Raw genomic sequence first — 13566 nt, 5'->3', positions numbered from 1 at the left:
AGTCTGACACAGTGCTCTCTGCTGCCACCTCTGTTCATGTCAGGAACTGTCCAGAGTAGGAGAGTTTTTCTATAGGCATTTGCTGCTGCTCTGGGCAGTTTCTGACATGGACAGAGGTGGCAGCAGGGATCGATGTGTCACACTGGAAAGAACACACCACTTCTTGCAGGGCATACAGCAGCTGATAAGTACTGGAAGACTAGATCTTTTTAAATAGAAGTTAATTACAAATCTATATAACTTTCAAAAAGAGTTCTTCCTTATGAGTTCTTGATGAAGGTCCTGTGTTTGGTTGTATGTTCTATGTTGGCTCTATGTTTTTAGCCTTTACTCTTTTTCTAAATCTTCATTAGATGGAGGATAGGTTCTATTACCTTGCAGATGGAATTACAGAAAGGTGGAATGGGTGCTTCATTACTCTGTCAGCGTTTTTTTTATTTTATATTTGTTTCTTAACTTGCACTATTTATGGCAATGTCTCCGATCTAACACAACATCTTGACAGTAATATCTGCTAGCAGTATCCAGCATCCTAAAGACATAAAAAAAAAAACTCCCCAGGGATTCTAAGTTATGATTTGGAACATCTGTAACGGAAGTTAGCCGAATTAAGAAAGATGTTGTGTTTTATATGAAAGGCTGTAAATTTTCTCACCGATTTATTTATTTCTTTTTTTCCCCGTGAAGGAACAGACAGAGAATACACCGACTTTATTTCACTAATTAAAAAAAATCTTTAGTCCTAAAGTAGTAATAATTTTTTAAAACTTTTGACATGTTATAGAGACTTGTGAAAAGTTTTGATCTCATGGGGACACACACTAATTTCTAGACCCCCACTAATTTCTAGACCCCCACCACTGCAGATGGATTCTATAATATGTCCATTTCCTGAAAGAAGACGGGGTCAAGAGTGAGCTAAAGCCAAAACTGTTCAAACATTTCTGCCAGATTATTCTAGCAATCCGTGGGGGTCTTAACACCCAGACGTAGACTGATCAAAACTTTTTATGTGTCTCTATGATATGTCAAATGATACTTTAAAATGGACATATTAGTTTAACCTCTTAATGACCGTAAATGTACACCCTGGCATCGCTAGGGGAGTTCAGAAGGGGCCGCGGGGCGACCCCGCTGTGAACCGCGGCAATCTGCAGCCCGGGACCTTGGCAATTAGTAGGCACAGTCCGCAAGTAGCGGGCAATGACGTCTGTTGGTTCATTCTAGTTTAGGTGGACTAATTGCCCTTTGGCTGTGTCTTTAATTAAAAACTCCATTGAATTTAATAGTGAAAATGGTGAAAGGACAGTGAAAAAAGAAAAAGTGTATGTGAATAACTAAAAAATAATGGGGAAAAAATTGTCATGTTCATTATTTTAACGTCTGCCAGACAACGTCCATTATTTAGTACACTGTGTACATTGGACAGCCGGCATTCCATAGCAGTGCATGCATTGCATTGAAGTCAATCAAACGGACACCTTTTTAAATAGAGAAAGCGGACATCTTTTCTGTTTCTTTAACCCCTTCAAGACAGAGCCCATCGATGCACAAAAGTCCGGGTGAGATTAATGCAATGATTCTCCCCGCCTTCTAAGAGCCATAGCGCTTTTATTTTTCCACCTACAGGGCAGGTTGGGGTGTCATTTTTTGCACTATCATCTTTAGTTTTTATTAATATCATATTGGTGTAACCGAAAAAATTTGGATTGCTTTTTATACATTTTTTTGTGATATATAGTTTAATAAAATCAGCAATTCTGTTTTTTTGTGGGAACAATAATGTTATATTTTGATAGATCTATCTATTTATCTCACTGCAGCGGTCCCGCACACATCCGAAGCCCCGTCAGTGTCAGGAACGTACATATATATATATATATATATATATATATATATATATTTATATATATTTCTACTGCACGGGGTATGTGCAGTAGGTACGTATATATACAGATTGCTGACGGTAAGGGGTTAATGTAGTGTAAACATAGCCATACAAATAAACCTGAGCTATTTATTAAAATTTCCTAAATTTTGTAGAGAATTATTGCCACTTTATCTGGAGACAGTAATACATTATTATGCAAATAATTTCAAAATGAAATGTAGCATCTGGCAATATTAGACATCTCTTAGGAAAGCATGAGGTTAAAAAAAAAATCACAAAATATCATGTGCAAGATTCTCAGCTTAAAAAAAGTTTTGTTGTTTGCTTTTTCACTTTATAGTCTGAAGATTTTCTAAGTCCTGAACAATTTTAATTGAACATGAAACAAGAAGAAACTTTGATATCTATTTTTAATTATTGGCATCTTAACTTTAAAGTAGTCAAAAGTGAAAAGTATTGAGTTATTTATGGAAAAACGTGATCTTTTTGTCACTCTCTTAATTTGATGTATTTCTTACCATCTGCTTTCTAACAAGAATTTCACACCTTAACCTGCACAACAACAGAGCTCGGGCTTTATTAAATGAAAACATCAATCAGAGTTATTTATAACAGGCAGCGTATGTCGGGTGGAAAGCATTAGAAAAATAACACCAAATTTTTGATGTAAGAACACAATGGATTCCTCCTAAAACTCAACTTTTAGAAAGCAGCGGTCTATCCAATAAACCTGAACAAGTGGACACCCATTTCAAATGGACACTTTTGTATCAAAAACTTTCATGTGATTCAACCAAAAATGACTCCTTACTTATAAAAACAGCCCTGAAGTCTTGGCCACTAGGTGTCTCACTTCTCTGCAATGTGCTGTCCACTGTAAGTCATCAGGGAAAAACTGTCTCCTGCTATATAAGGACACATAACAGAAAGTTTGATGGGGGTTTAGAATACATTCTAAACATTGAATACATTCAGGAGAACACGAGAGCCAGAGAAATCCTGGGCTGTATAAATGCAAGTCAAGCCTGTCTGTCTGCTAAAGATGATCCAACCTGTTGCTCAAGGTTGCAGTACTTTGTGTAACCACCAGTTTATCTACTGATGTATGTCTATAGAGATGCAATATATTACACCCCCCCTTTTAACTTATCATCAGCAACAGTAACAGTGCAACCTAGTGTAACCTTCTCTGTGATCTGATCCTCTTGCTGCTGTCTGTTTTGCTCAAATAGCACCTTGCAAACCCAGTGCATCAGTAACTCCTTCTCTTTCTGCATGACTAGTATAACTATAGTCATGTACTATGTCATTTATCCCTCAGCACATTGTCAGCACTTTCTCCAGCACTACGTCATGGCATAGCAGAGAGGAGTGTGTGCTGCCATGTATGTGAGCAACTGGCGAATAGACCAGTTCTGATGCTCCCTTCTTAAATGATAAGAATGAGAAATAGCTGTATGCATAATGAGGCATAATAATTCTAATCTATCTATCTATCTATCTATCTATCTATATATCTATCTATTATCTATCTATCTATCTATCTCCTATCTATCTATCTATCTATCTATCTATCTATCTATTATCTATCTATCTATCTATCTATCTATCTATCTCCTATCTATCTATCTATCTATCTCCTATCTATCTATCTATCTATCTATCTATCTATCTATCTATCTATCTATCATCTATCTATCTATTTATTTTCTATCTATCTCCTATCTATCTATCTATCTATCTATCTATTTATTATCTATCTATCTATCTATCTATCTATCTATCTATCTATCTATCTATTATCTATCTATCTATCTATCTCCTATCTATCTATCTTTCTATCTATCTATCTATCTATTATCTATCTATCTATCTATCTATCTATCTATCTATCTATCTATCATCTATCTATTTATTTATTTTCTATCTATCTCCTATCTATTTATCTATCTATCTCCTATCTATCTATCTATCTATCTTCTATCTATCTATCTATCTATCTATCTATCTATCTATCTATCATCTATCTATTTATTTTCTATCTATCTCCTATCTATTTATCTATCTATCTATCTATCTATCTATCTATCATCTATCTATTTATTTTCTATCTATCTCCTATCTATTTATCTATCTATCTCCTATCTATCTATCTATCTATCTATCTATCTATCTATCTATCTATCTATCTCCTATCTATTATCTATCTATCTATCTATCTATCTATCTATCTATCTCCTATCTATCTATTATCTATCTATCTATCTATCTATCTATCTATCTCCTATCTATCTATCTATCTATCTATCTATCTATCTATCTATCTATCTATCTCCTATTATCTATCTATCTATCTATCTATCTATCTATCTATCTATCTATCTATCTATTATCTATCTATCTATCTATCTATCTATCTCCTATCTATCTATCTATCTATCTATCTATATTAGAATTAATATGCGTCAATATTCTAGCCCCTTCAAGCTCAATGCCAATATGTATCCTAATAGGACAAAGCAGCCGGTGATCTTTCTGCTGTGACCAGTTGCATAAGGGAAATACATGACATTACTCCTATGTGATTGCTCTCCATGGTGCTGAACTCCTCTACTATCGCTTCCCTCTCCCTGTGACATGGCTTTGTAAATAATATTTTATTATTACAGATTCTGAGTCTAAAAATGTTCAGACCTGAAAGATTTGTAGGAGTGGCATATTTTATGGAGTGGCCATTACTTATACTGTCTGCTACACACCATTGACATCATTGACCCCATGACCTGCAAATGATAGCTGGACACAGACATATAATGCAAGGAAGTCAGGACTGCAAAAACTCTGCAGGAATTATTACATGTGTCATACATCACTACACTACAAGTGATCACTGCCCCTTTATATGGAGCACCAGGTGTAATGGTAGAATGACTATGAATAAGATCACCAGGAGCAGTTACAATGCATGGACTCTTGTATGTGTCAGGAGCTTTTATTAAAATAAAAATTGAAGAATGGTATACACACTGGTGGATCGGAAATTTTGGAAACTGTTTCTGTTTTGTCTTCACCAAGAATGGCATGTAATGTCTGAGCAGTGTGATTTATAGTGGAGCTGGGTGTAGGCACGTCTTAAGATAAGCTGCAGGTTTGCCTTACTTATGATTTTTAATAGGTTGAGGGGGATGGCTGATGGAGTGGAAAGAGAATGGGGGGAGGGTGGTATTGAGCTGGGGGGGGAGGTGCTGCACCATTTAGGTTTACCTCAGGCCGCAAAAAAACCTAGAATCAGCCCTGTCTATAGAGCAATTCAGTCTGATGACTTGTCAGGAGTTAACTTATTTGACTGTAATGCTTTAAATATATGCCACAAAGTCTTAGAATATCACCAGCACTACTCTTTTAGTCCACTTGGTTATATTATTATGCACTATTGGGCCTTGGACACACTTGGAACTGCAACTTATCGCAACAGAGGTGCACCTCATGAATAGACATATTGGCGGAGATTTATTAAACATGGTGTACAGTGAAACTGGCTCAGTTGCCCCTAGCAACCAATCAGGTTCCACCTCTCATTCCTCACAGACTCTTTGGAAAATGAAAGATGGAATCTGATTGGTTGATAGGGGCAACTGAGCCAGTTTCACTTTACACCATGTTTGATAAATCTCCCACATTGTGCATACAAGTTCAGTAAAAAAAAAAAAGCTGAGGGTACTCACCGAGTTGTAGAGATACTTCTTTATTCCAACATATGTTAAAACATATGTACCTGAGATGAATGTATTACAACCTATGGGTATTTATTGTTGGGCATCAACGTGTGCTGCTATCATATAGGGGCTGTCTGGTTTAGAAAACATAAAAAAAAAAAAATACTTTAGACCTGTCATGGTCTCATATCAGATGTTTTGATCTGTGAAGGTCCTGGTGCTCTTCTCTTTGGTTCTTATCTGCTCCGAGTGGGGAGCATAGACTTTCTATGGATCTGTACACTGCATGTTTAGCTCCTTGAGAAGATGCAAACAGAGCCAGTTAGTAATAAAGGGTGCTGCACTTAGCTAAGCATCGCTAACCCTCTGTTTTGGTAATTGATGGGGGGTTCAGCATCTGGACCCCTTCTGATCAAAATTCTGACATATATATATATATATATATATATATATATATATATATATATCCCTGTTATTCATTGATCTGTCAGTCACAACAAAGATTGATTGTTCCATTGATTTACCAGGTCTGAGATTCTCTTATAATAGGTGAATTGATTCTTCTATTGTTTCCTCTGGTCTAGAACATTAGCAAAAATAAACAAATCATCGAAGCGGCAAATTGATTCATTCTCCTTTATTTCCAGTACAGTTTAAAATTTTTAGCGATATGATTCATTATTATACTGGAAGGTTATACAGTAGATGGGAACCCTATTTGTAAAATGATCAACAACATAACTATGTCGCTTTACTGCTCTGTGGTGCAATTGTTACAGACTGTTTCCATGGTCAAGAAATTTGCTGTGTTACTTGACATTATTAACATTGAGAAATGACTATTAGACACAACGATTTTCAACGGTTGTTATTTTAATCTAAAAAAAAACAAAACGCCAGATCGGGTTTAGGTTTATTAATGATTGGTGTGTGTGTGTCTATGAAAAAGTTACATTGAATTAATGTGAAAAACGGTGGAATGGCAGCCAAGAAAAAAATCTTGCTGTGTTCAACTAAAAATAAGGGCAGTTGTTCTCGAAATAATGGCAGCCAATAAATGCCATGAACGTTAAAGCGGATGTACTAGTAGTACAACAATGTACTTCTGGTGCACTCGCTTTAATCTGCCCGTTATTCTATGTACTGTGCGAAGAGCAGCCTTTGTTTGCATGAGCTTTCTAAGGGAATCATTGAAATTGTAATAAATAGAAATGGTGGTTGTTATTTTAAAGGAGAAGTCCAGCGAAAATATTTATTAAAGTATTGTATTGCCCCCCAAAAGTTATACAAATCCCCAATATATACTTATTATGGGAAATGCTTATAAAGTGCTTTTTTCCCTGCACTTACTACTGCATCAAGGCTTTACTTCCTGGATAAAATGGTGATGTCACGACCCGACTCCCAGAGCTGTGCGGGCTGTGGCTGCTGGAGAGGATGATGGCAGGGAGACACTGAGGGACACAGGGCACCAGAGGGACACTGAGCATCCCTCTGCTGTCATTCTCTCCAGCAGCCACAGCCCGCACAGCTCTGGTAGTCGGGTTGTGACGTCACTATTTTATCCAGGAAGTGACATCACCATGTTATCCAGGAAGTGACATCACCATGTTATCCAGGAAGTGACATCACCATGTTATCCAGGAAGTGACATCACCATGTTATCCAGGAAGTGAAGCCTTTATGCAGTAGTAAGTGCAGGGAAAAAAGCACTTTAGGTGCATATCCTGTAATAAGTGTATATTGGGGATTTGTATAACTTTTGGGGGGCAATACAATAAATTCAACTACAAATTGTGGCCGTTGTTTTAACTAAAAAGACAGAATGTGAACATAGCCTTATCTGTTATTTGTTTTATTTTTGTGCAGATTATTATGCTATAAAAATAGGGCTTTTCCCTATTCTATTTAGCATACTAAAAGTAGGTAAAAAAAAAATGTTGTATTCCTCGGAGCTCTGACCCCAGATAGGTCCTGGCCTAGACTCTTATGGGTCTTATGTAATACAGTACACTCTACTTATTAGTCTTTTGCAGCAGGCACGAAGCCTATCTTAATAATGGATGAAATTGTGTATCCTTTTAAAGGCTTTTTCTTCTACAGATGCATTGACTGAAGCCGTCCTGTGCACACAGGGAGCATCCCTCCTGCTTTATTGCTTACTTAGAACTTACATGGTTCTTCTGTCAAAGTGAGGCATAGCTAGACGGGAGCAAAGCAAACAATCCATATCTCATTAGTGCAATAAAGGAAGATGTTGTATTTCCTCTTTTTGTGTATAATCTCTGCGATAGAAAGAATATGAATTCAGAACAGTAAAAGAGCTATGCTCGCTGAGGTGTCATTTGCAACCACTGAGGTGCAAAATAGCCTGCAATCTTAGAGGCAGTGTTTAGAATATTCTATGGCTAATAATTTCTTTGTTAGATAACACACATTCTATACGGAGCACTGCGCTCACCGTAATACAACTACCGCCAAATGATTTTACTTTCAGATTCAAATTCAGATTTCATTTTCGTTCCTGCTACAAGAATAGATAAAAGTGTGAGGTCAGATCTCCCATTGAAATGTTTTATAGCGGCAAGTACAATGCCATATGTTGTTTCCTAGCCCGGCATATAACATTTACAATATTCAACCTTGAAATGCAAGTTTACATTAATGCTACATTTCAAAATAGATTACAACATTACTTAGAGCTCATTTCTTTTATACACTCTTACATACAGAAGTTACATACTGTATGCTGGGGGAATTACAGTATAGCTATAAAAGTTATATTAAACTCTGGAGAAAATGTGGCAGGTTCAGGGAGGACAGAATAAAGAAGCTCTACTTACCTGTCTCCGTGTCCCTGTAGCGCCGCGTTACAGGCTGGAACTCAGTACCAGATCTTTACCTGGTCAACGGAACTCTGGGGAAAGTACTTAACCCCACTGATGGATTGCACACTCAGCCAGTCAGAGACTGCAACAGTGTCCCGCCCCCACCACTGATTGCCAATCAAGCGATCCATCAGTTGTGACATTGCGAACAATCCAGCAGTCGTGACGTTGCTGGAGCAGGTGATCCTGAAGGCTGGTGGGGGTCCCGGAGTGCTATGACATCGCTGTGGGGCCACAAAGACAAGTAAATAGAGCTTCTTTATTACAGTATGTTCCTCCCTGTTCCTGCCTGGAGCCAAATTTTCATGTTCTCCAGACTTCTCCTTGAAGGCTCAAATCTGAGGTTGAAAAAACACAGTTGTCAAGCTAACAATATTGGTTCTCAGTTTTGCTGCTTCAAAAGAGGTATTTGTAGTATCGTTTGTATAACTACAGTTCAGTTTAAAGTCAACAAGTTAGAAGACCCATTCTTGACTTTACTATGGGACCTTAGGGCCCTTTCACACTAAACAAATCATACGGATAACTTGCAGCAGATTCCGTGTGTGCTCCCGCTTGACTCTCCACCCATCCCAAAGACTCTTTTCTCTACTTGGGCAGATTCAGCCATCCGCTCAAAATAATTGACATGTCACTTCTTTGGGCAGATGACGAAATCCGCCTAACCATATTATGGAGCCTATGTGACCAGTGGAACTTCAAGCAGGAAAGCGAGGGGTGGGGGTGGAGGATGAGAGACGGAATCCGCGGCAAGTTATCCCCATAATTTCCTTAGTGTGCCCTTACTCTAGTGAGCTCTTAGTTTCCTTAGGGCCCTTACTCTAGTGAGCTCTACGGGTAAATTCCCACTGAGTAAAACAGGCAAATTTCTGCGGTAGACCCCCCGCCCCGCCTCAGTTTATCAGTTTATCAATGGGAGATCTTGCGCGCCTCTTCTCCCTGCCACTCTCCACTTAAAGAATTGAAATGCCAATTCTTTGAGTGGAGTGCACAAGGCATCCCAATGGCCACAGAATTTTTTACTCAATGTGAACATACCCTAATAACTCCACAGGTTACATAGTATGAAAAAAGTTACTAGTTTGAATGTATTATCCGAGGTTTACATGTACGTTTTAGAAAAGGTGTTAGGTATGTTATAAGACAAATAAATAAATAAAATAGTACACACCTCACTGGTAATGCTGGTCCAACTGATCCAAGTCTCTGCTGTCCTTCACAGAGGCCACAATGCCGACCTGCCTGCCAGGGCATTTCCTGTATGTTCCTATATGTTGAGCTGGAACCTGTAAGGGAAGAACAGCAAGGACCCAGTCAGCATCAGAATGACAGTGTTTTGTTTTAACATATGTACAGTATAGAACCTATCATCATCTGTCCTCTTCCCTGTATCCATCCCCTCCTTGGTTGAACTTGATGGACACGTGTCATTTTTCAACCGTATTAACTATGTAACTATGTAACATGGAAAAAAATCCTAAATCTCATTAAACTTTTAAACTAAATTTTTTCAACCTAGTGGTGTAGAGGGAGACAAAGGAAAAGTCAGGAATAAGTCTACCATTGTGCCGATAGTAAAGCCTTCATACACTCATATACGTAGCTAATCCAGAGAAAGGTAAAATAACACCTCCAGTGTGAATGCAACCAATTTTACGTCTGTATAAGTAAGAAATAAAGTGATAATATATGCACTACTTCATAAAGTGGTGATGATATCTTTTTTGGAATATATATATATATATATATATATATATTTATTTATTTTTTTCCCTGCTGGAAAATTATTTTAGAGAAATGACTTTGTCCACTTTGTTGATTGAGGGGGGGGGGGGGGGGGGAAACAAAAGAACTAAACTTTTTTTGTGAAACAGAACCACAGTTGATCCCCAGTTTGTGTTTGGTATGGCAACTCAGGGCCATCAAAATAAATAAAGCCAAGTTCTAATAACGCAGACAACCTGAGAACAGTTATTATCCTGGATAACTTCTTAAGGTTACAAACCCACTTGCCGGATCTGCAGCGAGTCTCCTTGCTGCGTTTTTGCAGCGAGACTCGCTGCAGATCCTGGCCCTATACTTTCAATAGCAGAGAAACTGCTAGCCCGCCCCATTAACCCCCCGGCCGCCGGACATTATACATTACCGGGTCCCCGTTCCTGCTTGCTTCGGGGCTCCCGGTGTCTTCACGGCCCGCCCGGCCAATCAGTGCGCTGCGGCGGGGCAGCACACTGATTGGCCGGGCGGAACGTGCCGGGAGCCGCTGAAGCAAGCAGGAGCCGGGATCAGGTAATGTATATCGCCCCCGGCCGCACGATCGCCCCCAGCCCCGCAGCCCCCGACCGCACCATCGCCCGCAGCCCCCGGCTGCACGATTGCCCCCAGCCCCGCAGCCCCCGACCGCACCATCACCCGCAGCCCCCGGCCGCACGATCGCCCCCAGCCCCGCAGCCCCCGACCTCACGATCGCCCCCAGCATCGCAGCCCCCGGCCGCACCATCGCCCCCAGCCCTGCAGCCCCCGACCTAACGATCGCCCCCAGCATCGCAGCCCCCGGCCGCGGGGGCTGCGGGGTTGGGGGCGATCGTGCGGCCGGGGGCTGCGGGGCGATCGGGGCTGCAGGGGGGCGGGCAGGATATACATTACCAGGTCCCCGCTCCTGCTTGCTTCGGCGGCTCTCGGCACGTTCCGCCCGGCCAATCAGTGCGCTGCCCTGCCGCAGCGCACTGATTGGCCGGGCGGGCCGTGAAGACACCGGGAGCCCCGAAGCAAGCAGGAACGGGGACCCGGTAATGTATAATGTCCGGCGGCCGGGGGGTTAATGGGGCGGGCTGCAGACAAAATCACAGCAGGGATGTACATCCCTGCTGCGAGTTTCTCTGCTATTGAAAGTATAGGGCCAGGATCTGCAGCGAGTCTCGCTGCAAAAACGCAGCAAGGAGACTCGCTGCAGATCCAGCAAGTGGGTTTGTAACCTTAAAAAACATCAGTTATAACACATTTATTTTATATAGACAAGACACATAAGGGTGGTAAGTCTGTGATCCACCATCTCCATGATGTCTCCTTATCCAACTCTGTGGGGGAGTCTAATGTGTGTGACTATTCTAATGTGGGTCAGTGTTTCTTTTGTTCCAATATATTGTATGGGATTTATGGAAAACTTGCTTCGTTATAGTAACTGCCTAAAAGGTTGGGAAAAAATAAAGTTGCAAACAAATTCACCTGGAACTGACCAGACTTAGGCCTGCACCAGTTTTTTGTCACTTTTTAAAATGTCTCAAATGATAAATTGTGTGCAAATGCCGGATTACACAATTTTTGGGTGAATATTCAAAACAGACAGATTAAAAAAAAAAAAGTCACATCTGAAATATATTTACCTGGTTTGAAAATAGAACAAAAATTGAACACCTAAAAATAGGCGCAAAGCCCTTGATAATTTTCCCCTGTGTACTTAATATTCAGTGTTGAAACCAAGCATGCAGTGTGGAGATGAAGGATGAGAGACTTATTGCACTCAGGTGATTGGTGTGTGTGAAATACATGTATTGTAACTGATGGTCTTTATTCGCTGTAAAAGTTGCAAAAATTCACTTAGTTGATAATGCTTCATCCCCATGCCTCCAGCCTACTCAGCCAATTACTGACTGAGAGAGGATAGCTCCAAGGCCAATGATTGGCTGAGCAGGCTGTCATTCTTGTTTGGAGAGTGACAGCCTGCTCAGCCAACCACTCGCCACAGCACTGTCTTGTCTCAGTCAGTAGTTTGCTAAGTGAGCTGGAGAATGCAGAAGAGGACAGGTAAGTAGTTCACAAAGACTGCTCTATAGTGTGAATCTGGAATATTTAATTTTTTAAAAAAGTTTGCTCATCTCTAGTCTTTATAGGTGCAAATGAAACAGGAGGTAGCAGACTATATATACTATATATATATATATATATATATATATAATCCTGGTGCAATAATATACAGAAAGTATGTCAGCATTATATACATCTAAATTGTCAGTTTTGCGCACTTTTCACAATAGACTACTTCCTCGGTTATCAATAAAAAAAATCTTAAAGTTTGCAATTTTGCACCTAAAAAAACACAAGAGTAAAGATCTTTTACATGATGTCATTTCTCCCAATCTTTTTGTTCTTTTTATTTCAGTTATTCTTTTGGATTCCAAAGAATCGCAGGCAGAGCTGGGCTGGACCTCACACCCATCTAATGGAGTAAGTGTTTATTTGATGATATACAGTACAATGCAAAAATCATAGGAAGTAATTTAATAGGTGTATTATCAAAGCTGGAGCTGGTGGTAGACCTTGGGACAAAAGTATTGACAAAGTTAGATAATAACTTTGGGATAGCATCCCACATCCCACTATTATCCCACGAGTAAGTTGTGAAAGCTGAGCTGAGATTGGTTGCTGTGGGAAGCTTACACCAGTCTATATTTTCAACCCTTTGATAAATCTGGGCCATTTTGTATGGAGCAACTTCTACTATGAAGGTAAAATGTAGAGATGAGTTTTACTCAAGCATTCTCGAGACCGATCATTCAGCATTTGAATGTCTGTGGCTGACGAGGTTGGATCCAACTTCTTCAGCCCCTGGTATTCCAATGCTGAACGGTTGCACTGTGGCGCTCATTTCTAGTAAAGTTTTCATATTTCTGTACCACAATTCATCTTGGCAGCCCCAGCGGCTTCTGCCTACCCTGCTGGCCTTAAGTGTTAGCTCTCTCCCTATACTCACACAGGACAGATCTATTAATAAAGATTGGTGGGACAGGGGAAACCCACCTGGGACCACCCCAATAAGGCATGAAGTGATGACTGCTTTCCATTCAACATTCAAGATTTTTTCCAGAAACAGCAATACAAGTTTATTCACTTGCTAGAAAGTGGTGCTGCTTATAGTTAGAATTTTATTATTATTATTATTATTATTATTATTATTATTATTATTATTATTATTTTACACTAGAAGACTAGATATTTGCTTTCTACTGAGACCTACCACTAAAATACCCGAGCTAGAGTCAGTGTAGTATAGCTGAAGGCAATTGTGAGTAAA

This window comes from Dendropsophus ebraccatus, chromosome 5, assembly GCF_027789765.1.
Source record: "Dendropsophus ebraccatus isolate aDenEbr1 chromosome 5, aDenEbr1.pat, whole genome shotgun sequence".
In the NCBI taxonomy this organism is placed as follows: domain Eukaryota; kingdom Metazoa; phylum Chordata; class Amphibia; order Anura; family Hylidae; genus Dendropsophus; species Dendropsophus ebraccatus.
Note: the sequence above shows the minus strand (reverse complement) of the source record.